This window comes from Tetrao urogallus (genome assembly GCF_951394365.1).
Source record: "Tetrao urogallus genome assembly, chromosome: 1".
NCBI lineage: Eukaryota > Metazoa > Chordata > Aves > Galliformes > Phasianidae > Tetrao > Tetrao urogallus.
This window is the reverse complement of record NC_136813.1, coordinates 77688792-77712152: the sequence shown is the minus strand read 5'-3', so window position 1 is coordinate 77712152 and position 23361 is coordinate 77688792. Positions and strand designations below refer to the sequence as shown.

Sequence of the window (23361 nt, the reverse complement as noted above, 5' to 3'; positions counted from 1 at the left end):
AAAAAAATATTTTTTGTAAAAACCCCAGGTGCAGCTTGTTTTTACTCCATCCAAACAATGCATCATAGTTAAAGAGGGGGGAAACAACAAGAAAACTTTAAGTCCTCTTTCCAGCTGATACTATAACTTGTATCCCTAAGATCACATGTAAAGGGATGAAGGTCCTTAAGGATCAATGATGCAGGAGAAAATGGAAGTCTTCTTGCTTCGAATGCCATATTTGCGCACCTCAGTCATCCCTTTCTTGATATATACTGATACCTCTGTTGTTCAGTTCAGAAAATGTTAACATGCAACAGAATTATTTTATACAACTATATAGTCCGGACAAAATACCTCCATTTAAATTTTTAAGTAAAGCATCACTTCTTTGCTTACACTTGAGAAGAAAAACAGTTTTAATTTTTAGTCTTAGTAATGACAGCCGGAAGGCCTTTTATTCATTTTTTTTAAATAGAAGCTATCGAGACTTTAACGTAAGTAGACCCATTTATGAACAACTGACTTTTCACTGTGTTAAAATTATACAAAATCTGAGCCACTTTTCTCCATGTAACCTCAAGGAGACAAAGCAAAACGGTTGTCTTAACAGCAGGAAAGAACAAATGCTTCTGAGATCAGTAAGGATCTGAGAACATCTTTTGCATGAGGTCCAGACAGAGGTGAAACCAGCACCATACCCTATCTACAAAAACCACCAATAGCAGATGCCTGGGCAAACGGCATAAGAGAAAACATAAGTTTCTTCCAGAAGATTTTCCCAGCACTTGGAAACGGTGCAAGGACCTCCTCAATCACTTTCTCTCCATATATTTTTTAGTGCTGGATGCATTACTACATCCTCAACCCACTGAATTTCAAGGGCTTTCTGAATCAATGTACACTTTTAGCATCCACAATACACTGCAAAACAACTGTGCGCTGTAGAAGAAAGTGTCTTATTTCTCTCAAACACACAAAAACTCTTTTTTCATGTCCTCTAGTTCTCGTGTTAGAAGGGAGTAGGAATGATCATCCTCTGCATTCACCCTTTCTGTTCCACTCATGATATTACAGACCTCTATCGCATCATTTGCAACCAAACCCCTCTCAAACCAGAGTTCTACATTATTTAGTTGTTCTTTACGTAGTAACCATTCCAAATCTTTGTTGCCATTCTCTAATCTCTTGTAGGCTCTTTATAGAATGAGATGTTGGGGAAAATGGGACAAACAGGGAGGCAGATGAAATCAGTGCTGCACACTCTGCCCAGGAGGCTTGAAGAGCCAACTTGTTCTCTGCTCCTTTATCCCAGCTGTTTTCCTGGTTCACTGGTGAACATCTGAACACTGAGCAGCCATTTCCAGAATGACATTTATTATTATTCAAACACTACAATTTCAGTACAATTAAGTCACAGTAGTCAATACACACATTGGATGCAAAATTAAAATCGGGTTTTTAGTAACTACATCACGTGACATTCACTTACAGAAGATTTCATCTTCCATTGTAAACTAACAAATCAACTTACTATCTGAAAGTCTTCCAGCAACTTTTCTCAAAAACTATCTGCTTTTATTAATCCTGAGCAGCTCAGCATTATTAAACTCTCATTTTAGTTTATCAGAGATCTCTGCAGTAGAAGTTTCTGCTGTGAATAGTCTATTTTTGCCTGCATTTCCAAACTTCTTCTTTTGTTGCTCCTGCAAAGAAGCTAATCTAAACACACTGGGATTCCTGGTACTTTGATGGAAATACTTCAAATCAGAGGACAACTCGAAAAATTGCTTGCAACCATTCTCACTGCCTGTGTAACAAGCTGTATCATCACGTTCCAGCAATGCCTTCAGCCAAACTTCCATCATGGCAGCCAAGGTTTCCAACTACTGTCATAGTTCCTACCCTTATACTTTTCACAACCTCACTCAGAGTGCTACTGCCACTACTGCCACTACTGCCAGCTTGGCGGGGAGGTCAGTGATAAGAACCTGAACTATACATCTAGCTATACATCTTCTCTAATTGATGTAGATTCTGGCTTGTTGACAAGGCAAATTTATTAATAAGATCACAGAATGAAAATATCCTGAGTTGGAAGGGACCCATAAGCATCTCTGTGACCAACTGAGCTGGCTCCACACAGCACCACCCAAAATCCAAACCCTATGTCTTGGTGTGCTGTCCAAATGTTCCTTGAACTCTGGTAGGCTTGGGGCCATGACCATTGCCTTGGGAAGCCTATTCCAGTGCCCAATTACTCTCACAGTGAAAAACCCCCTCACTAAACATGACTTAAATTTTCTCTCCTTGCTGGCAAGGACAGAACTGAATCTATTTTGTGACTCAGTAATCCAGTGTCTTGATTCAATATGATTTTGTCAGATATTTGATTTACTTTATTTTTTGTCACAGTCTTTTCTATTGTTTCAGGAGTGTACAGAGAATTTCTTGGTGGCTTGTTCTCCAAGTAATTGGACGACCTGAACACTGTGTCCATTCATGTTTGTCATCTTTACCCCTTCATTCCATTCAAAAGTATATTCTGCTATAATTTCTTCACAAGTGCTAGAAGTTTGATTCAGGGATTTGATTTCTTTTTTTTTTTGTCTTTTTTTTTTTTTTTTTTTAAGATGAACCCTTAACTCCTTTCCAAGAAACTATTTGCTCCAAAAACCTCACTTTCCTCACTTTCTTCATTTCTCCAGCCATGTCATATCGTCAACTTTCTCCCACTTGGTGCCATGTACTTCAAAACATTTCCTATTGCTTTTTCAGAAAGGAGCTTTTGCGTCCTTGTGGGCAGACTAGAATAACCTCCTGTGAACTTCATAGCAAAAGCAAGGTATGCACCACTACCCTAAGATGCATGCTAAAGTCCATAATGCAGAAATGAAGTACACAAAACAGCTCTAAAGACTTAAGAGTTGCAAAGAGTCAGAGAGTGTCCCATACATATGGAGGTAAGGTTAATTTCACCCCACTTTGTGTACCTAGATGCCTGATAGCCAGTCTAGAGATCCTATGATCTGTTTACAGTAAATGAAAAAAGCATCTCCAAAAACCAGTTCACCAAAGATTTTGGGATGAGGCAAATCATTCTGTAGGGCTCTCTTAACAAAATAAGGGTATACCCCATGTCAGAATATGCCGTTTTGAAACAGCATAATGTAATTGGGTTTTATTGGGTTTCTTGGGTTTTATTGTTATGCAGATTAGCATTAATCAATACATATTTAATAACGCAAGGTGAAAAAAATATCTAAAATTCAGAAACCTTGTATTTCAGTTTGCTGCACAACTGTTGCTCTAGCTGTCCTAGTACTATTCCTACAGTTGCTTACAAATTTATGGCAAATATCACAAGTTACCTTAGAAAGACAGAAGCTCTGCTCAACATGGCTGAGCTACTTCATCAGTAGATCCTTCACCAGGAAAAGCACTAATTCTGGCCCTGACCCAAGGTCTTTTTGAGTCAGTACGCACAAATGAGTCTCCTGTAAAAATGCTAGCGCTTAGCTTTGGTTTTGCACATGGACTTAAGATTTATTTCTAAAAGAGGAAGGTGTTGGTTAGTTGCTTCAATTTATTATTATTTTTTTAATAATTCAATTTTAACAGATGTGGAATAACTCACTTCTGTAAAGTTATCAAAGGGACAAACTTGAGATCTTCACACACTCATTTCTCTGAGTACTAAGAATATTGTTAGAGCCACTCAAAAACATTTTTGGAAAAAACTGTCACGTATCTTTCATTAAGAAGACAGTAAGGGCATTCTCTGTCTGGAAAGCTGTCTATGTCCCATTTGCCTATTACGTGGTATCTAAGCCTTCCTATGAAGCATTAGGCAGCAATCTGAAGCAAACAGGGCTATAAAATACACAGCCAGGAAGGAAGAGGTGCAGAAGGTATCCTAGCCCAGTCCCAAACCCTCCTGATTTTGCATATGATTGTTTTGGCTGAAACTGTAAGAAAAGATTTTCTGTGCGCAAAAAGAGCACTTTCATGACTCAAAACATATTAAATGACTACGTTTGAACTTTAAAACAATTTATTATACTAGAAAAATAAAGCATGAAAACTGCCAGATCATAGGGTGTTTAGTTAGGGAATGCAAGTACAACTGAAAAAACAAAGCCTAGAATAGGAGCAGCATCCCAACTTCAGCTGAGCAGAACACTCAGAAATAGACAACCATGAAAATACTGCATGATAAAAGTAACAGTGCATTTTCTGCCACCTATTGGCATTTTTAGCTAACGATTAAGAATCAGAGGACTACATAACCAGCAAGATTCCTCTTCTATTATCCTGAAAGGGAGCATAGTGTTGCTCCAGACAAACCATGATTACATAATGACATTTGAAGCAAGTTTCTTTATGCAGTTACTTCAGCCTACTGCTGAAGAAAATACTGGGATCTTTGCTGGTCACAAAATATGGAAGGTGAAACAAGATTGACAAAAATCCTTGCTTAAAATAAAGAAGAGTAGTTTGTGATAAAAAAATCATTCATATTCAACAGCTTATTATTATTTTACTTTTTACTTTTAACTACTTTTAACTATTTTTAGCTACTAAGAACTAATGATCAAAAGATAACTTGCTGAGAAGTACGTTTCTCAACGAACTGTATTTTAAAAAATTGAGATCTAAGTTGTCTGCATTAAAAAAAAAAAAAAAAGAATGTGTGACATAGATGTTAACCGAATAACTGAATGCCCCTTCCTTTATGGAGAAAACAGTCAATGTAATTTGTCTAGACTTCCTACCAGATATAATTAATATTAAAGAGGTCTTTTCTTCTTTGTCACCTCTCTATTCAGGACTTATTTGCGTTTGTTTGTACTTACTATCTGTTAATCTCTCTTAACAAATGACAACAATAACTGTTGCTACTATGCATGGAAATTAAACGTGCAGATAACTGTGTGAAGGGAGCTATTTTTGAAAAAGCAGTATCAGAAACACATAGCTCTTTATGTCTCTTGTTTTGCTTTGATAATTAAGCCACAGCCTTGATTTGTTTTAAACAAAAAACTTTTCCATGGACATGCATGTTGCAATCAAATTCAATACATGCATTATGTTCTGATTCAATTTGTTCAAGTGTATTACTGTTAACCCTTATTTGATCCGTGCCTATCGTCTTCACTGACCAAACAAAACCAATCCTTCCTTTCCCAGCAGCTATCACTAAGTCTGTAAGTTTATTTGCAATAGATCAAACAAAATCATAATAGAAAACCTTCAGTTTTGTTCTACTTGGTATCTGCAACACTGTGGGAAATGAAATATAATTTGACTTAAAAAAAAAAAAAAAAAAAAGAAAAAAAAAAGCACCTAGAATTTCCAAACATTCTGTCTACAAATGCTTAATTCACTTTAAAATATAAAGAAAATGTCTTCAAAAATAAACCCTGAAGCAAAAGCACAACATAAAGGAAAATCCCTCAAGAGTACTATGTCCACAAACTGTAGCTAATGGGGAGAAATTTGCAAGTCAAAAGTAATTTTCTTCCTTTGTAAGTCTATTCTTGAGAATTAGTCTCTCTCACTCCAGTGATCAACAAGTATTATAATATTACCACAAAATACAGAGGCAAGTGGTTTTGGAACAGGCTTTCAAACACAAGTTGCAGGAGTCAACAACACGTATTTATTGAGCTTTATCTTAACCATTTTTATAAACTACATTTCACAGCATAGTCTAGTTGCCTGCTATAGCAGAGGACTGGATGTGCTAATCTACAACACTTCTGTATGTGTCCTCCTGCCTTTAGATAGCCTGGATGCTGATGGACTAAGATGCTTTAAACTAACATGGAATAAAAAAAAAAATGCAATAGTACAAAGGAGACAGTTGCAAGAACTGAAAATTGTTTAGGCCACTATCAGTCACTTTGGAGATGAATTTAAAATGTAATTAGTGCTTCCTTCTCTACAGTCTCCATTCAGAATAATCTTACTGTGGATTTTTTTAAACGGGATCTTGGTGCATGACATCCAATCTCCAGATGGATGAGACACCTAAGCTCAAGCATATTGGATCCAAACTCCATTGAATCTTCCTCAGCAAAAGCGGCAATCTTATTTTAAAAGCTGCATCTTATTTTACCAGGCCTTCTCAAAAAGAAAGTGTGGGAAGACTATCTGAATCTGCTTTCTTAGTCAATCAGTATGAGCTTGCTGATGATAAGCCAGTGTTTGGAAGGCTGAGTATCAGATGAAACAATGAAAATTTTATGATTGGAGCATTATGGATAGCCTGGATTGATGGGCTGAGGCCAACTGTACAAGTTTTAACCAGACCAAGAGCAGATTAAATGCAGTCCTGCATTTTGGTTACAAAATCCCCATGCATCGCTACAGGCTTGGGGCAGAGTGGCTGGAAAGTTGTATGGAGGAAAAGGATCTGGGAGTGTGACTCAGTGGCCCTAAAGTTATTGGTTCCACTTGCCATAACCTGTTGCACATCTCAAGTGCATTCCCTGTGTCCACCTGTGTCTTCTATAAATATCTGAATGTTTCAGGGAACAGATAGACAAACACTCTTCAGTAGTACGGAGCATCTCAGGAATTAGAACTTGAGCCAAAACCTTGGTTTACACATTCTTTGGCAAGAGTTTTAGCTATTAATAGTAGCTACATCTTTTAAGAACTGCATCACAATTTACACTTGAAACACCACAGGTGGAATCAATTTCCACTTAAAGTTGAACTACTACTAAAAAGTGAGGGAAGTTTTTCTGCAGTGTGCTAGAAACTCACAAACTTCAAGTAAATTCAAACTGCGAGCTACTTTTTTGTTTCTTCAGAAGAAAGAAATACTCAGGTATTAACACTGACACAATCTAATGCAGTGTTGGGGAGCAGCGATGAAAATCTGAATGACAATGTGAGGAACTAGCGTTACACTGAGATTTCTGCAGACAATAAGCACTAGAGTGACACTTACATTCCCAAGATAAAAGCCCTCAGATCAGGGATAGTATCATAAATAATAAACAAGGTTTCACACACAGAAAACTTCACCTACTTCCTGAGATGAAGCTCAGTGTAACTGGTTTACTCAAGTAAAACTGGAGTTTTTCACGGAGTAATAAAACTACTAAAAACCTCAGAAGATCTGTCTTGAAGAGAAACCAATTCTACTGCTGGTAGGCACAAGAAAACGAACTCATTCAGTTGTTGAAAGGCCCTTCTCAAGCTGGAGGTCTCAATGAGGAAAGGCTAGGATTGGCCTACAAACCCATACTACTCTGATGCCTGCCTGCTTCATACACTTCCTCCTTTGCAGCTAACTGCTTCATTCCAATTGTCCTCCCAGAGCAAATACAAAGATGCATGAAATAGCTGCTGGATCAGTGCTAGTGATGGAATAACTTATCTGTGGGACTAGTAAAGTAGATTTGGTGGAGTCCAGTTTGATCAGGAAAGCTCCACACAGGTGATATCTTAAAACATCTTGCCTAGTCCAGACTATGCATTTCCTAGACAGCCTGATGGACATGACCACTCCTTTGAAATATGTAGCTACTAATACAAAGAGCTTGGAGACTGAATTATTTTAACTTATAAAAGACTGCATTAATGTGTAAAGGATCACAGTATGACAACTAAAGCGCTGTATGGATAGGCAAAACAAAAGGCAAGTAAATTCATTGCAGAGGTGAAATTCAGAAATAACCTTGCCAGAAATGTAAGGGAAATGAAAAAAAAAATCCTATCTCAGTAGAGCATCATATATGGAAAATCAGCCATCATGTTTCTTTCACTTTCTCAGCCTCTTGCAAGATGACGACCATCAGAAAGGAAGCCTATATGAGAACATGTAACAGCCAACTTCTCTAAGGAAACAAATTTTTTTTCAGCTCTTCAGAAGTTAGCACTAGAAGGTAGCTGCATCTTCACAAGTGGAGAATCTGACTTATTTTGATAACTTTCCTACCAAGTATAATCACCTTAATAATGGGATTTCATTATGTACTGATAAGAATCATATAAACCAGCCCTTAAAAATAGCGATGGAATTAGAACCAATTGCTAATACAGAATTCTGGGTCAGCAACTTTTTCAGCATCCTTCAAAGCACGAGAGGAAACTTGTTACGCAAGCATACCAGACTGAGCGCTAACAAACAAATATCTGTGAGACTGTGAGAAGAATCTTATTTTTGTATTTGAAGGATACCTACAGGATGTGCAAAGTTTCTTCACATGTAGTTTCAGATATTTATACTAATCATTCCAACCTTCTTTTCCACTCTGACAACACTTGACTTTGTAAAATTTAGAAGACATTACCTGAAAAGCTTTCTTTCTGATTTTCATTTGTACGGCTTTCCTTACTACAAAGAGATCAAATTACAGGGAATCAGAAGCCCTAAAGTCAGGTTCAAGAGATCCCTGACTAGAGATATGTCTGAATTTCATCCTAGAGTTTCATGATGTATGTGCCAGCTCTTTTGAAATGCTAGGCATAGCTAAATCTTTCACGTAAGTAAAAAATCTCTTAAAATTAATTTATCTAACATTTATATTCAAATCTAACAATACAAAGACAAACTTTAAGAATATCTTGTTTTAAATGATTTATACTGCTGTTCTCACTGTAACATTTAATCATCTCCCAGCTAATAAACTAATTATTTTTCACACAGACTCTTAAAAGATTGTTTTATAAAAAGAGCTGGAGCCAGATACTACTGATGCTGGCTGATTAGCGCTTTTGGCTTTTAATGGGGACTTTAATGTCTTTTAATTTACCACATTAAACATATTGCCAAGCTTGTTCTAGCTGAAAGGAAACATACCGTAGCATACTTAGAATAGGGAAGCACCTTACATTTTCATAAATTTCTTTAAACTTTATCCTACAGCTTAAATTCCTCATCCAGGGAATGCTTATTCGCTATTCTCTGGTAGTCTGTAATGCATTGCCTTTAAGTTCCAGGCAGCAATGCAAATAGTTTAAGTAAGACAATGACTGAAACTTGCTCCTGAAATTAATCCATGAAACTTTCTACAGTCCATTTAGAGATCTGATCATAGATCCCGTGTGACATAATGACTATCCATATCATAAGTGAAGATAAGCAATTTTTTTTTTCTTTAAATGAACTCACTCATGTCCATTGGCTTCAAACTTCTTTTTTCCCTACTCATTAAATATTGTACCTAGTTCCTCACTCAGAAAAAATAACTTACATTTCTCACTATGATTAGTTTTAGAGTCTGATGCTTCCTGATCATCCAATTTAGAAAAGAAGTAAACAGAGACCACATCTTTTCACACTTCATTTCAGGCTGCCTCACTTCAATGAAAGTTGAAGACAATTTCAATTTCTTTTCAAAGCACTTCCTCACATTCAGAGCTTCTTGAGTTTTGGTCTATATAAATGATCGGAATTCAGCTGTGGGATGGAGTGGATTGAAAAAACAACAACAACAAAAACACAGTAAAACTCTCATAAAGAAAGGAAATACCTTTCCTGGCTGGTTCATTCTACCCCTCCCAAATTCATCATTTGCCTGAGAAAGCATTATCCAGGATGATCAAATGATAGAAGCAATCTCTGAGGAAAAATACAGAACTGTTTTTTAAATGAAAGAATAGTAACAAGGAGATATGAATTGCTTTTGAAAGTGTACTATTTGAAAGCAGTACAGACCATGGAGATGTCTGTTTATATATTCAGTATATATTTATATATTCACAGGAACAACATTAAAGAATGTTATCAAACTGAAACATGTTAGCCAACAGCTTCCGAGTGTAAGCCAAATGATCACTTTACCATCCCATGAGATGGCAAGAGAGGATTCCCTCTCCAAAATAGTATCAACTGAACCCTGCTGTCCTCAGAGACACCCCACCTCCCATTTGCAGTTCCTTTCTGCAAAGCTGCCAGCTCAAACTGACTGAAAGGCAACTGGAGTTGACAGGATCCACACCCTTGAAGGACCACAGCAACTAGGCAACCTGTAATTGAGGGTACATAGCTTCAATAACTCAGTATCTTAGAGAAAATATGAGAGAGGAAATAAATACTAAGTTTCTCAGAAAAACATGGAAGTGTCCTCCTGTCTTGAAAAAGCTGATGATATTAGAATGACAGAGGAAGCGATGTGGGCTCCAGGCAGCCATTACAAAAAGTGAAGCTTATCTTTCACATTGAACTGTTCAGATTCAAAATACCCAAAGACCAAAGCCCAGTTCCCTTTGAGTATTGCAAAAATTTGACATGAACTCCAGAAGCACGAACCAACAACAAAATTCTGTCCCATAAGAATAATTTTTAGAAGTTTATTCACTAATGACATATATTAAATACCTTTTCATAAACTGGCTAACTCAAGATCCTATTAGTAATGTACTGCTCTTGTGACACAAAGTCACAAAAGATAATATGTCTATTTCTCTGCTACTGAAAATGAAATCCTGTAGACATCCAAGAAGGATATTTTGTGATTTGGATATTCCAAAGGAAAAGAAATAGAACTTCTTTCTAATCCAAAACTGAGTGAACACTGAATGAAAACACCCAAGACTGAAAGAAAACTTCATAATCCTCTAGAAAACATTACCTTGAGCAATATCTGTTATATCAGCTTAATTACTAGTCTCATAAAAAGATACCAAAGAAGGTCACAATGGAAAAAGCAAGAAATGTACCCCACCACCCCAAGATGACAAGTGCTCAAGGTAACATTAAAAGTGCTTTGATCAAAATTATCTTACAAGAAAGAAGTGAAAAATATCTGTAGGGCAGTGCAAAAGTTTTACATGTTATTAAAAATTGATTTTTTTTTAAAGTAAGACATCTTCAAATGTACAGTCATATGTCATTTCATACAAGTCATTTGAAACTTATTGATCTCATTTGTGCAGGCTCTGTCATCAGTCTGCTGAAAAGATAATGGAGCACTCCAAACCCTTATGATAGGTTAGATGCAAACAGTGGTCCTCATTTAAACACATGTAATAGCAACGCAAGCAGACAAAATCCAACCTTAACAGCTGTGCATTATACACTAAATTAGCAAGTATGTTCTGCTTTACTTCACATCAAAGCCAATACCTCAGTCTTGTTATCTTCAGTAAAATAAGGTTCTGGGCAGCCAAAATATTAAGTATGGCACGCATTCACAGGTTAGAATACTCTCTCACAGAAAATCAGCAACTACCAGCCTTTTTATTTTACATAAGACAATATGAAAACAACTAAAGATTTCAAGCAAGCAACCAGCAGAAAATGACTGTGTATGGAAAATAACACTGAAAAAAGAATCACTGAAATAGGTTTTATGTACTTCTGTATGGACATCTAAAGCCTCTAGACAGATATTCAAGTCTATTCTGTAAAATGTTCTCCCCTATTCATGCAACTCAAAGCAAGCTACATTCTTCAGCTGCAACAGGTCACAACTAAGTACAGTGCCTTGCTTCAGAAATAATTTTGCTTTGTCTGTCAACTGTCAACAATGCACAAAGAGCTCATAAAGTCCATCCATGAATTGCCTGTTAAAGAATCTAGCAAAATACAAACAAGAACTTAAGGTATCTTAAGACCCGTGCCTCTACTTCGGGCAGAAAGCTGAAAACACCATCCCCCTGTCATCTCCCACTACTCTGCCCTCCCCTCTTCCCTCAAACATAAACGTAGTCTTTGATTTTCCCCTGCCACAGAAACGTTGTGCAGGAAGTTGGGTGACATCAGATTTAACAAGACCATGGAGGGAATCCATGTGCCTTTGTATATGGCAATGTCAGTAAGATGTATCGACTCCAGAACACATTTCAAGTGAGTGAAGAGACAGGGAGACAGTTTACAAGAAACATTTAGCTTTGCAACATGATTACGAACACCTCTAAAATACTGAGAGAATTAATACAGTTGTGAAAACTTTAAAAATAATAATGCTCATACATACACAATATGTAAACTTAGAGGAGCTCAAGAGAATAAAAGATAATGGTAGACAAAATGTTTTCAACATGCTGTTCACCTTAAACTAGAAAAGTTGAAAGCATCGCTAAGCAATGTTTGTTCATTTAAGTTTAATTATTTTCTCCTTGAGAATGGAACTAATGAAACTGAATATCTTTCATGGTGTCCACGACCAGTCTGAATGGTCTGTAAACAGGGGCTGAGGACAGACAAGGGAACTGGCTGAGCTGGGGGGTTGCTAGGTGATGCAGAATGTAAACTCACAAACTTGCTCAGGTTTACTTAGCTTTCAGGCTGCTCTCACACAGGCTCTCCAAAGTTTTAAGAATAAATTTCCAGGTAGCTATTTAAAAACAAAAAGCCCAATAATTAAAAAAGAACAACCCTTCTTCCTCTTCACTGCTTCCCTAGCCTACCCCCCCAAACAGAAAGAAAATTAGGAGAGAAGAAAGGAAATTCACAGCAGTAAAGTGCAGGAAATTGCAATATTTTGAATACGATGAGAGGAAGACTAATATTTCCTCTATGTATTTGTGTATTATGCATTCGTGTATTATATTGAAAGTGTTTCATCTCCTTAATTTTATTTTGTAAATGTAAACAAAAAAGATTTCTGGAGCAATACTCTGGGCTCTTACAGTACTTAAAATGAATATCAAGTCACATTTACTAATATTTCCCGTGCAGATTACAAAAGCAAACTTTTCCGTAGAGCCATTTGTTTCTGTCCCCATCCTTTTCAGAGCTGTGGGCTTTTTTTTTTTTGTTGGTTTTTTTTTGTTGTTGTTGTTGTTTTTTTTTCTTTTTTTTCTTTTTTTTTTTTAAACTTTTTTCTAAAGTATCTGATCAGAGATTGTCCGGTAAGAGCACTTTATTAGATCATCAGTCAGAGGGTTTTACAAGCACCGAGAGCTATGGGCTCAAATGCAGCACATCAGTTTTAATAGCCGAAGGTCTAATAGTAAACTGCAGATACTGCTGAGAACTTTCCATGCACTGAACTCTTGAAAAAGCACCATCTCTCAAGCTTAAATGCAGCTGCCTCTTTCAATGCCGCAAATGGGTAAATTTGACAAAAAAGCCACCATTAAGACTACATGAAAGGCTCAAGACAACATCCTTTCAATGCTTTGTACTTCAGTAATCAGATGTACTTACTCACCCCCTCCCCCAAACCCGATCAAGAACTATTTCTGAATGGTAGGAAATAATTCCACTTTGTACATCTTTTAGTTAATCAAGACTTTCTATTCAGCAATTTGACCTTTTGTTCAAAACAGGATTATCAGTTTTTTCGCCAGTTACCAAGGGCGACTCGCATGGTGAACATAATTGCAATAATTTGCAAAACACCATGGCAACCCACATTACAACTAGGTAAATACTGGTCTTTTGTGCTACATTGTTATTTTCAGAGATGCTGAAGTCAAAGAACGAATGACAAATGAACACAAAATTTATATTTGCTTTGTCTCAAAAGAGAAGAAAATTGATAACAAGAATTGGGGGGAAACCGACTACAGCTGTAATTTCTAACTTGATTAATTAGGATGGTAACAGTCCTTAACAGTATATTCAACAAACAGCCCTGACTCGGTCTCTCCACCCACCTCTCCCTCTCTCCTCACTACTACCACTAACCCCCACCCTAGACAAATTTTTGCAGCTAGGAGAACAAACAACTCCATTTGCTCTTTTCTTCAACTTAATGGAATCCTTAATTACAGAATATTGTTCTCCCGTTCTTCATTACACTGCAAACTGCGAGTGAGAGAGAGAAGAAGGAAGGCAGTGCCACGCAGACGGGGTAGCTACAGTCATCTTATCTGCCTTTCTTTTTTTGTCCACAGCGGACCTAAAGATGAGATGGCATTTTTAAAAATAATATTAACAGCTGCTGCGTAGCAGATAATTAAACTATTTAGTGCTCGAGTTCTCTCACTGGCAGTGGTAGTAAACCACGCAAGCTTAAGTCAAGTCATGATTAAAATCCAAAATCAGAGGTAGTAACTGCTTAATGTTTTTTTCTTTGAATTACTAAACAAGGCGGTTTCTAAGAAAATACTTATTGTTGAAGTAATAATTGAAGTAATATTATGTGTTTAATAAACTAAGATTTTTTTCACTTATTTACTTTTAGATTGTAGGAATCTTACTGTTACAGTATAGGCTTTTATGAAGACTACAGGAAGCCAGATTAAAATGAAGTATTTCAGAAATATGCTACAAACAGAGGAATAACACAGCTTAAGAAAAAAAAATCGCCTAAAACAATGTCACACAGGTTACTAATGAGAATTAAAAATAAATTTACTCAACACTACCAATTCACAAGTTTTGAGCTGCGGAATTTATCATGCTACAGTGAACTGAATGAATGGTTGAGACCTCAGTTTTCATGATACCATTAATATAAACAAGTTACATCTCTATGCAGGCTAAATTCTGCCATCAGATGCTTGCACATGGTTCCTATAACATTAGCATCCTTCAGTAATGAATGTTCACTGTATGTTCACGTAAAGAGTACATGAAAAATACATTAAGCTGCAAAAAGCATGCAATCAGAAGCCAGTATAATCCTCATTTCAATTCCTTGTACATACAAATCATGTGTCAACTTACAGTTAAGAACCACATCTTTATTTTAATTCTCATTAAAGGTCTGGACTGCCATTAGGATGAAACAGGCTTGCAATCCCTGCATACTGTAGACACTGAGGCTATATGGTAGAACGCTTTTAAAAGTAATAAAGGCAACTAAATCCTGCCCCAGAAAGCTGAAAAGTACTTTTGTCTCTGCTACAGAGATCCTCTGTGCTGCTGGCCTAGTCACTGGGAGGACTCACAAAAAACGGGCACCTGAAAAATCAGGCTGGTTTGGGTGAAATGTGAAGTTGAGTATACCCAACTGCAACCCAAAAGCTGTGCTCTTCACAATGCTATGTGCTCTGAAAAATTTGGTCTTTTGCATCGCAGATCAGGTATCCACAATTTCAAGAACATTTGACTGTGCCTCATTTCTCTGAGAAATAAAAATATCGTCCTCTGACTGTATGAGAACCATTCTATACTACAGCAGAGCATGCCACACAGAGAGCTCCTTGAGAAAAACAAACAATTCCAGGCAAAGTCTCACAGAATGGATGCAGTATGCAATGGAGACAAAGCAGTTCCACCTGCCTGATCACCTAATGAGTGCCATCCAGCCCACAGGATAAAGTTAAGCAGGCAGTGTTAAGTCCTGCATTTCTCAATTTTCCAATGTCCAACTCTTCAAAGCCAAGATCTTTCTTCTATTTTAATATATTTTTAAAAGTCCAGCTTTCTGCCCATCCTTCTCCAAAATAAGGTTTAAAGGAACAGATTTTAATGCTTGAGCTGCGGGGAGTAACCCAAAATAACAGTGAATTTCCTCCTTCCCTACAAGCCATATATTTTGCCCAGTATTTGTCAATAGCAGAGGCAGGCAAAAAGATTTTATATATATCACTCTCATATATAATTGCTTCTCCTGTCCAGATTTTCACAGCTCTATCTTCATGCATCTTCATACTATTTCAAGCCTCCTTGCCCAATTAGGTGCTTACCTAGTAGAATCCCAGTTTGAACAGTCTAATTTAGGCAAGTCTACTTAATTCTGCTTCTTTGCTTTTCGTTTCTACTACTTCACTACATCCACCAAGTTCCAGTTCAACTCTCTTGTGCTAGTTCCAGTCTCTTTGCTCACCTATAGCCATTCTTTCCATCAAATTTCAGATCACAGAATGCCTTGAGTTGGAATGTATTTAAAAACCCATCCAGTTTCACTCCTTCCTGCCACCCACCAGCTTAGGGTGCCCAGGGCATTCAACTTGGCCTTGAATACCTCCAGGGATGGTACACTCAAAGTTCTTAGGGCAGCCTGTCCCAGTGCCTCACCACCCTCTGAGAATTTCTTTCTTATACTTGCTTCCACCGTTTTACTTTTTCTTTTAAATTCTTTTTATTTTTTCAAAAACTTACCTAGCTCCTGCTCCATCTGTATCTGAAGGTAGCTATTTCTTTTTCTTTCCTACTTCTGCAAAAATTTATTGACATCCTTGGCCAGACACTCATTTTCTGACCAAGGGTCTAAAACCCATTCCTAAAACCCAGAATTCTAACACGGAATTTTGCTGAACTTGAACATTTGCAAGAACCTACTGCTAAAATAACACCTCAAACTCTTTTCTTCAAGGCTTGTAAATTTAAATAATTTAGATAGATTTCTACATGGACAGCAAAACAAACCAAGGATTAAATATATATTCTTCCTCACAATCAAGCCATACGAATGGCAAAGACATCTGAACAACTGTAATACTGCTCTAATGCACTATCATGCAATAAGCAAGTGATTATAATTAAAGCATTTTCATGTGTGTGACCTACAACTAAGCTGATTTAAATTACACTAGACTTTCCCCTTTCCCACTCCTCCTCGGGTGACCGCAACGCTGCATAAACATAGTTGCTTGCTGGTGCTCATTAGGCAAATTCATATATCAACACGCATACCTTTCAACTGCAACTTCTCATTTTACAACACTTCAAAATAATTAAATACACCCATAGCATTCTTTATTCTGAGCTAAAACCCTTACACTACCCCTACTTAACTTCATTCTAAATGTTTCTGTTTTCTTCCCACTCCTGTTATTCAATTAAACGTAAGCAAGACACCCCAAAGTCTCAAAAATCTCTTCGGGAGTATTCTGGGATCATTAAGCTTCTTCTTTAGCCTCCCTTCAGCTATACAATCATTTTTATGACTATATAGGTCACTTTAGAAGTAATGCCTCCCATCTATCTGCATGGAAATTACAACAGAAACAAAGAACACAGTAACACCATTTGATAGAGCAAATTCTCAGCTACAAAACACTGTTTTTCAACAGTCACTATCATGAGCTATGCATTTTTGCCAGTGATAAACAAGAGTCTACATGCCATGCTCATAAAAATCTGCACCAGTAGAGGTGAACCACTGCTGCTGTTCCCACCACTGAAACACACCCCCTCCGCCTCACTGTGCTCCCATCCACTGTATGACCTCCACTGACATTCAGCAATTATCAATGAATGTCATTGCCTCTGATTTCACAGGCCATCATGATAAAATAGGAGGCATTATTTTTGGACCCACCCTTGTACTTTCAGCATGTACTCCCCAAATCTTCCTGCAGTCCTTACAGGTTTTCTGTCAAACTCTTAGTCTGGCCTGTTCTTTTTGAAAAGGCAGCTCTTGTTCTATTTTCCCTCATCTTAGACTTCACTTATCTTTCCTACTGTGGTCAGACTGCATATTCATTTCTTCAGAAATGCCTGACTTCTTCAGTAGCATCTTGCACCCGATGCCATACCAACCTTCATGTAAGTAGTAAACACATTTTGAGGGAAAACAGCCATAAATGTCACACTGCTCAGATGCAGAGCAGAGATTGCGTCGAGAGCATTTGTTATCAATAATTATGTTTTTCAGGTCAGCACTGCTGCTACTTGCTGCGAATATCAGAAAGCGCTCAAGAATCTAGGCTGATCTGCCCAGTTTTCAGCGCAGAATGGCTGACGTGAGAACGGACCTCTTGAGGCCACCTGGCCCAATTTGCCCAGAAGGGAAACCCAAAGCAGGATGGTGCCCAGGCCTACGTCCAGGAAGCTTTTCGAGATCTCCAAGGAAGAGACCTCACAGCCTCTTGGCAGCCTGAGCCAGTGCATAGCACAGAAGTGCTGCCTGGTGCTCGGAGGAAACCTCTGCTGCTCCAGTCTGTGCTTACTGCTTCTGGTCATAGCACTGGGCACCACTGGAAGAAGTGCCATCTTCTTTACACCCTCTCTTCAGCAACTTGTTGATAAGATCTCCCTGAGCCTTCTCTTCTTCAGGCTCTACAGTCCCATCTCACCCAACGTCGCCCCTCCATCATCTTGGTGGACTTTCACTGCACTGTCTGATTTGTATTGAGGAGCCCCAGAGAACTGGACCCAGGACTACAGGTAGGTCCTCACCAATGCTGACTAGAAGAGAAGGATCATACCTCTTCTGCCCTGCTGGCCATACTTTGCCTAATGCAGCCAAGAGCACCATTAGCCATAGCAGCAGGGGCACATTGCTAACTCACACTCAACGCAGTGTACACCAGAATTCCTTGATTGATGCCACAGAGAAACAACAGCATCTCAGGAGAGCTGTCATGAATTAGTTTAAGATAAAAACAAACAAAACAAAAAACCCAAACCATTTTTCCTGAATCTTGAAGAAAGCACTCATCAACCTAAGCTTAAGTTTTCAGCTAGAATTCAGCTTTACAGGGATTCTGAGAACCGAAATGGCAAGCCAGACATCCAAAATGTGGCAATGTTTTAAAACTTGAATGAATAAATAAATAAGCTCTTGCACCAATGCAATGGCATTGTGCACGGCAAATTTTGTGTAAAACTGCTTTGAGGCTGGTATTCAGGTCTGAGAGGTTTCTTCAACCTGAATTGTTCTAGACTAACAAAATAAATAGATGGATTTTTAAGCTATTAAAGCAACTTTGTAAGTACACGCAAAAAAACCCACAAAAAACAAAGCAGGCCTGTCAGAAGCTCAATGAACTAAAAAATGTGATAACTGGAAAAAGACTTTCCTATTGCTTATACAGTAGTGATCAACACAAGAAGTAAAATAAATAGGATCCTTGTTGCATAGATCTATAAATATACATTCACGCATATAGAGAGAGGAAGAATTTACTAAAAGTTGTGTTCAGTAAATCTCATTCAGGAGGGACAAATAGAGCAAAACTTACGTATGATCCTTCAAATACACTCTGGTGGTTTTTTTTTTTTCGTTTGTTTGTTTGTTTAAAAAGGTTACCTGAGAGCCTACAGTCTGACAAAAAAAACTGCTGCTATGCTGCTATGGTGTCACTGCTTTGAGTTTCTGGTAGGCAGACATACTGCCTCTGGGACTAGTATTTTTCAAAACTCTAAGCAGAATACTTGCTGTAAGAAATTGTGTTTCTGAAACAAACTCTGAATTTCACTTTGAGAGGTAAAGAAAAAATAAATCTATGGGAGAAAACACTGACTACTTATGAACTGCTATTTTAATATACATAATATATTTTATTTGGGTAAGAGGGTAGGACAGCAGTGCCAACACATAATGTTCTTTTTTCTGGCAGAAAAGAAGCATTTTGAAAGAATGCAGTAACAGTCTGATAGCAAATCAAGACCTACATTTGGGTTTGTTAGCAATAAAATACTTTACAGTCCTTTAAAGCTCAGAATATTCATAAAAATTAGTATTTGCACTTAAGTATTTACAGAGATAAAATTATCTGTTACTTGCTGAACTTCACCTGACATTACCTCAAAAGACTAAGACTCCACCTATCTTTAAAAATGCTAATTTTCCATTTAACATTTATACAGCCTAACCAGGATGGATCTACAGAACAATTTGTATGCATCAGTCCAACGTTAACTGAAGGAAAAACAACAGAAATACTGATAGGGACCTGAAGTGATCAAGAAGTTAAAGACAGGGATGTAATTAACATCAGCCAATATAATTTTATATAGAATAATATAAACTAAACATGAAGTTTGCTTTTAGGTAAGATTACAAGTTTGGTTCAGAAATGCAGATGTACTATAATATATAATATCTCGAATGGCGTTTGATTTACTTCCAAAGGACATTGCAATAGAATTACTAGTGTTAGTAAATACATGTGAAATGGATTAAGAGGCGCAAAGTTGAAGCACCTCAAAAAATCCATTGTCCATGAGACACACAGTGATGATGATCAAATAAGCATTCATCAATAGGAGACAGATTCTGGTGATATATCACAAAGAAAAGGTTACAGTTCTACTCTTCAACATTTACATCAATGACTAGCAGAAGAGATAAATCAATTCAGATAAATTCTAAAGACAATAATAGCAGAACAGTAAGTAACGATAAGCATCAGGAAACTGGGTTGGTAAACTATACTCATTCAAAACAAAATATATTTTAGAACAGCCAAAAAGAAAACCTACACATAGCGAACGACGACTGCAGTTCAGACCTATAGAATGGGAATAATGCATTCCAGAAATTATCAGCTGAAAAGGAGTCACGATAGATAAGTAATTCAGCATAAGCTGTAAGGCACACCTAAGATGTAAGGATTTAATACCAAAGGTCTGTGTGCAAGTTAAGAGATCATTTTCTTCAAAGATATTGGTGAGAATGATACCGGGGCACACAGTTCTGGTGATGAGTTAAAAGAAGTTGAAAGATAACTGGTACAGTGAAAAGCCATAAACAAAATTTCAAGATGTTGAAAAAATGTGCAATGTCAACAGATCTTAGGTTTACAATCTCTTATTATCAAAAAAGAAAGATGAAAGGTAACTTGTAAAGAATATGTAAGAAAAATTGTATGGAAAAAAAGAGTAGGTAACACAAGATGCATCTAGAAAAAAAAAGAGCAATATGAACCACCAGCTGGAAAAATTTTGTGGGTTGAAAACTGACTCAGTGACCAAGCCTAATGGGTGGTGATCAGAAGAGAACCTAGAGCTCCCAGCAGACACCAAGCTGAACGTGAGTCCTCACACAGAAGAGAAGCTCAGTGGTATCCAGGACTGCATGAAGAAGCGTTGCCATCATGCTGAGCTAAGTAATCCTTACTCTCTGCTCAGGAACAAAGTGGGAAGTGATAAGATCCATCTGCTGAAGTAGACAGGAGCATCACTTCCATCAGGTCTGATAACCTAATAAGTGTAACCAAGATAAAGTTATGGAGGGGGTGACATCCAAAGCTTGGACGGTTATAGTACAAGAAACCACGAGGAAACATTATCAGCACAAGGAATAAGCAGGAAGAGTTAGAAATCCATGCACTGAGAACTATGGCTTCACAAGGACTTCAGAGGTGTGGCAGGTAGGTGAACAGCATATAATGGAGTGCTGTATGGGACATTCAAGAAGTCAGGCTAAGGATGGGAGGAAGAGAGGTGCAGTCAGTGTAAAGGAGCACCCTAAATGTGTTGTGCTTTTCCCTGGAGTGAGTCACAAGCCAGTAAAGAGCTTGTGGGTAAGAGCTGAAGAGCAGGCCAAAAAAGAGGACGTAGTGGTGGACATCTCTACAGTTCACATCATCAAAAAGGACAGAAAGAATTCTTCAGAAACCTAGGATCATAGCCTCTTAAGGGCTAGAAGGGATCTGCAGAGATCATCCAATCCCCTGCTAAAACAGGTTCCCTACAGCAGGTTTCTCAGGTAAAAAAAATTACTTCATTTTCAGATGGAACTTCCTGTATTCCAGCTTGTACCCATTATCCTTTGTTCTGTTGCTGGGCATCACTGGCCCCATCTTCTTGACACCTGACCTTCAGACATTTATAATCATTGATAAGATCCCTTCTTAGTCTTCTCCAGGCTGAACAGCCCCACGTCTCTCAGCCTTTCCTCATACAGGAGGTGTTCCAGGCTCCTCCAGAGTGGAGTGGAGGAGAAAGACAACCTCCCTCAACCTGCTGGCTACACTCTTTCTAATGCACCCCAGGATACCACTGGTCTTCTTGAACGCATTATTTTCAGAGCAGCCTTTGTAACACCTTCAGTTGTAATGCAGAGTCTTGAAATTTTGTTTTGCCCAGCATACATATTTGAAAAACCTGTGTACTAGTTTGGTTACATGAATCAACTTTCCTTTCTGAAGTAGTTCCGCCAACATTCAGAGCACCATACGCTAACTCAAGGTATGGGGGCTGCTCTGAAAGTAACGCCTCCTATTTTATTACATTGACCCATGATGTCAGAGATGGACGTTGGTTACTGCAGCAGAGGTTGCACCTTCCCAACAATATTCCTCAAAAAGGCCATGGCTCTATCAGACTGATCAGAATGATCAGAGTCTTAAATATTCTGCTCAGCCTTAAGTATGTAGGCAGTACATTTTGTATACTACAGGAACATTTAAGAAATGCTAAATTAATAGATTCCTTTAGTTACTATGGTAATAAGCACTTTGTAAAAGCACATAAATATCTAAAATATGTTTTAATTCATACTGACATCAACCTATTTTCCTATGTTATAAAACATAAGAAATAACAGAAACTGAAGAAATAAGCTACTATGCAAACTCTTACTCGAGACTTTATGGAGACTAACACCAAATAATTTTCTATTTTGCTCTCAAGTTACACGCTTCCAAGGTAGAAACTTCATGTAATTCATACCTGAAAAGGATTACTGCAGACAGCATATTAAAATACTGTGGAAAAATAAAGATAGCAGATGTTTTATATAGCAGATATTTACGAAGTCTGTATTACAAAAACATCAGTCTGCATTATACAGATCTTGATCTACTTGACAAAGTACAATGTAAAAGTTCCCTAAGAGTGGTACTAACAAAGTCAACACAACAACCCATAAACATTAATTACAAATTAAACAAACCAAATTTTATTTTGAGAGGGAAGGATATGAGAAAATATAAAACAGATGTTTCAACTTTCAGACCAAGTGTCTGCTGGCCTCAGTATTTCTGACTGCAGTAATTAAACAGCAAGGTGGCTCCTGCAGCAGTGGATACCGCTGGGGAACTAGTCATTAATCTGGCACTAAGCTAAGTTTACCCAGTCTCCTTTCCTGCCTTCAGATGAAGAGCTTTCTTTTAAGCTAGGAATCATAATGCATTATTCTGCAAGTCTATCAACTATTTTAAGAACAGCAGCAAAATACAAAAAGCAGAGACCCTTCATATATATAAATTTTGAACACTTCTTCATAGATGGCACAAGTTTTAGTTCTACTAGACTCTCTGGTCTTATACTGAACTATTAAATTTGATATGCCAGTTTTCAACCATTCTGTAAGACCAGAACTGCATAAGACCAGTTTCTTAATGAAATAATTTTGTCTCCCTCACTTTATTTGTTTGTAGAAAATATTCAAGACCAAAAATGAAAAACGACAAAATCTTAATATGCAGTTTGGTAAAGTTCTAGTCAGTCTCTGAACACGTTTATCTATCCAGTAAAGCTTGTGTTAATGCGATGTAAGAGTTTGGCAAATTCAACTCTAATGGAGCATAAAAGTGCTTTTGCTTGAAAGTGAGATCATTTTTAAAAATTCAAAGCATGATCACTTTTTCCTTTTTTTGCAGGAACAATCTGATACAGGCAGCAAAGCTTAAATAAACTAGAAACATTTCAAATGATCCATAAAGGATTAATAAGCACTGCAGGAAGTCCTATAGGCTCAGCGTATACATTTTCCATCTTTTTCTCCTGCGATAGGCATGACATGAAATTCTAAACAGAACTCAAGTTTCAAAGTCACTGAATGTTAAGGTCTGCAGCTTTGATACTAGGGTAGAGAGGGGTCACCATCTTGAAATATTTAATTTAAA

The 23361-nt window shown here is 37.5% G+C and overlaps 1 protein-coding gene across 1 annotated transcript in view; it reads right to left on the bottom strand.

Annotated features, from left to right (window-relative positions):
- The window catches only part of POLA1 (DNA polymerase alpha 1, catalytic subunit), a gene marked incomplete at both ends in the record, with an annotated part of 192185 nt that overhangs the window by 61208 nt on the left and 107616 nt on the right, over nt 1-23361 (bottom strand). The gene's annotated exons all lie outside the window — the stretch shown is intronic.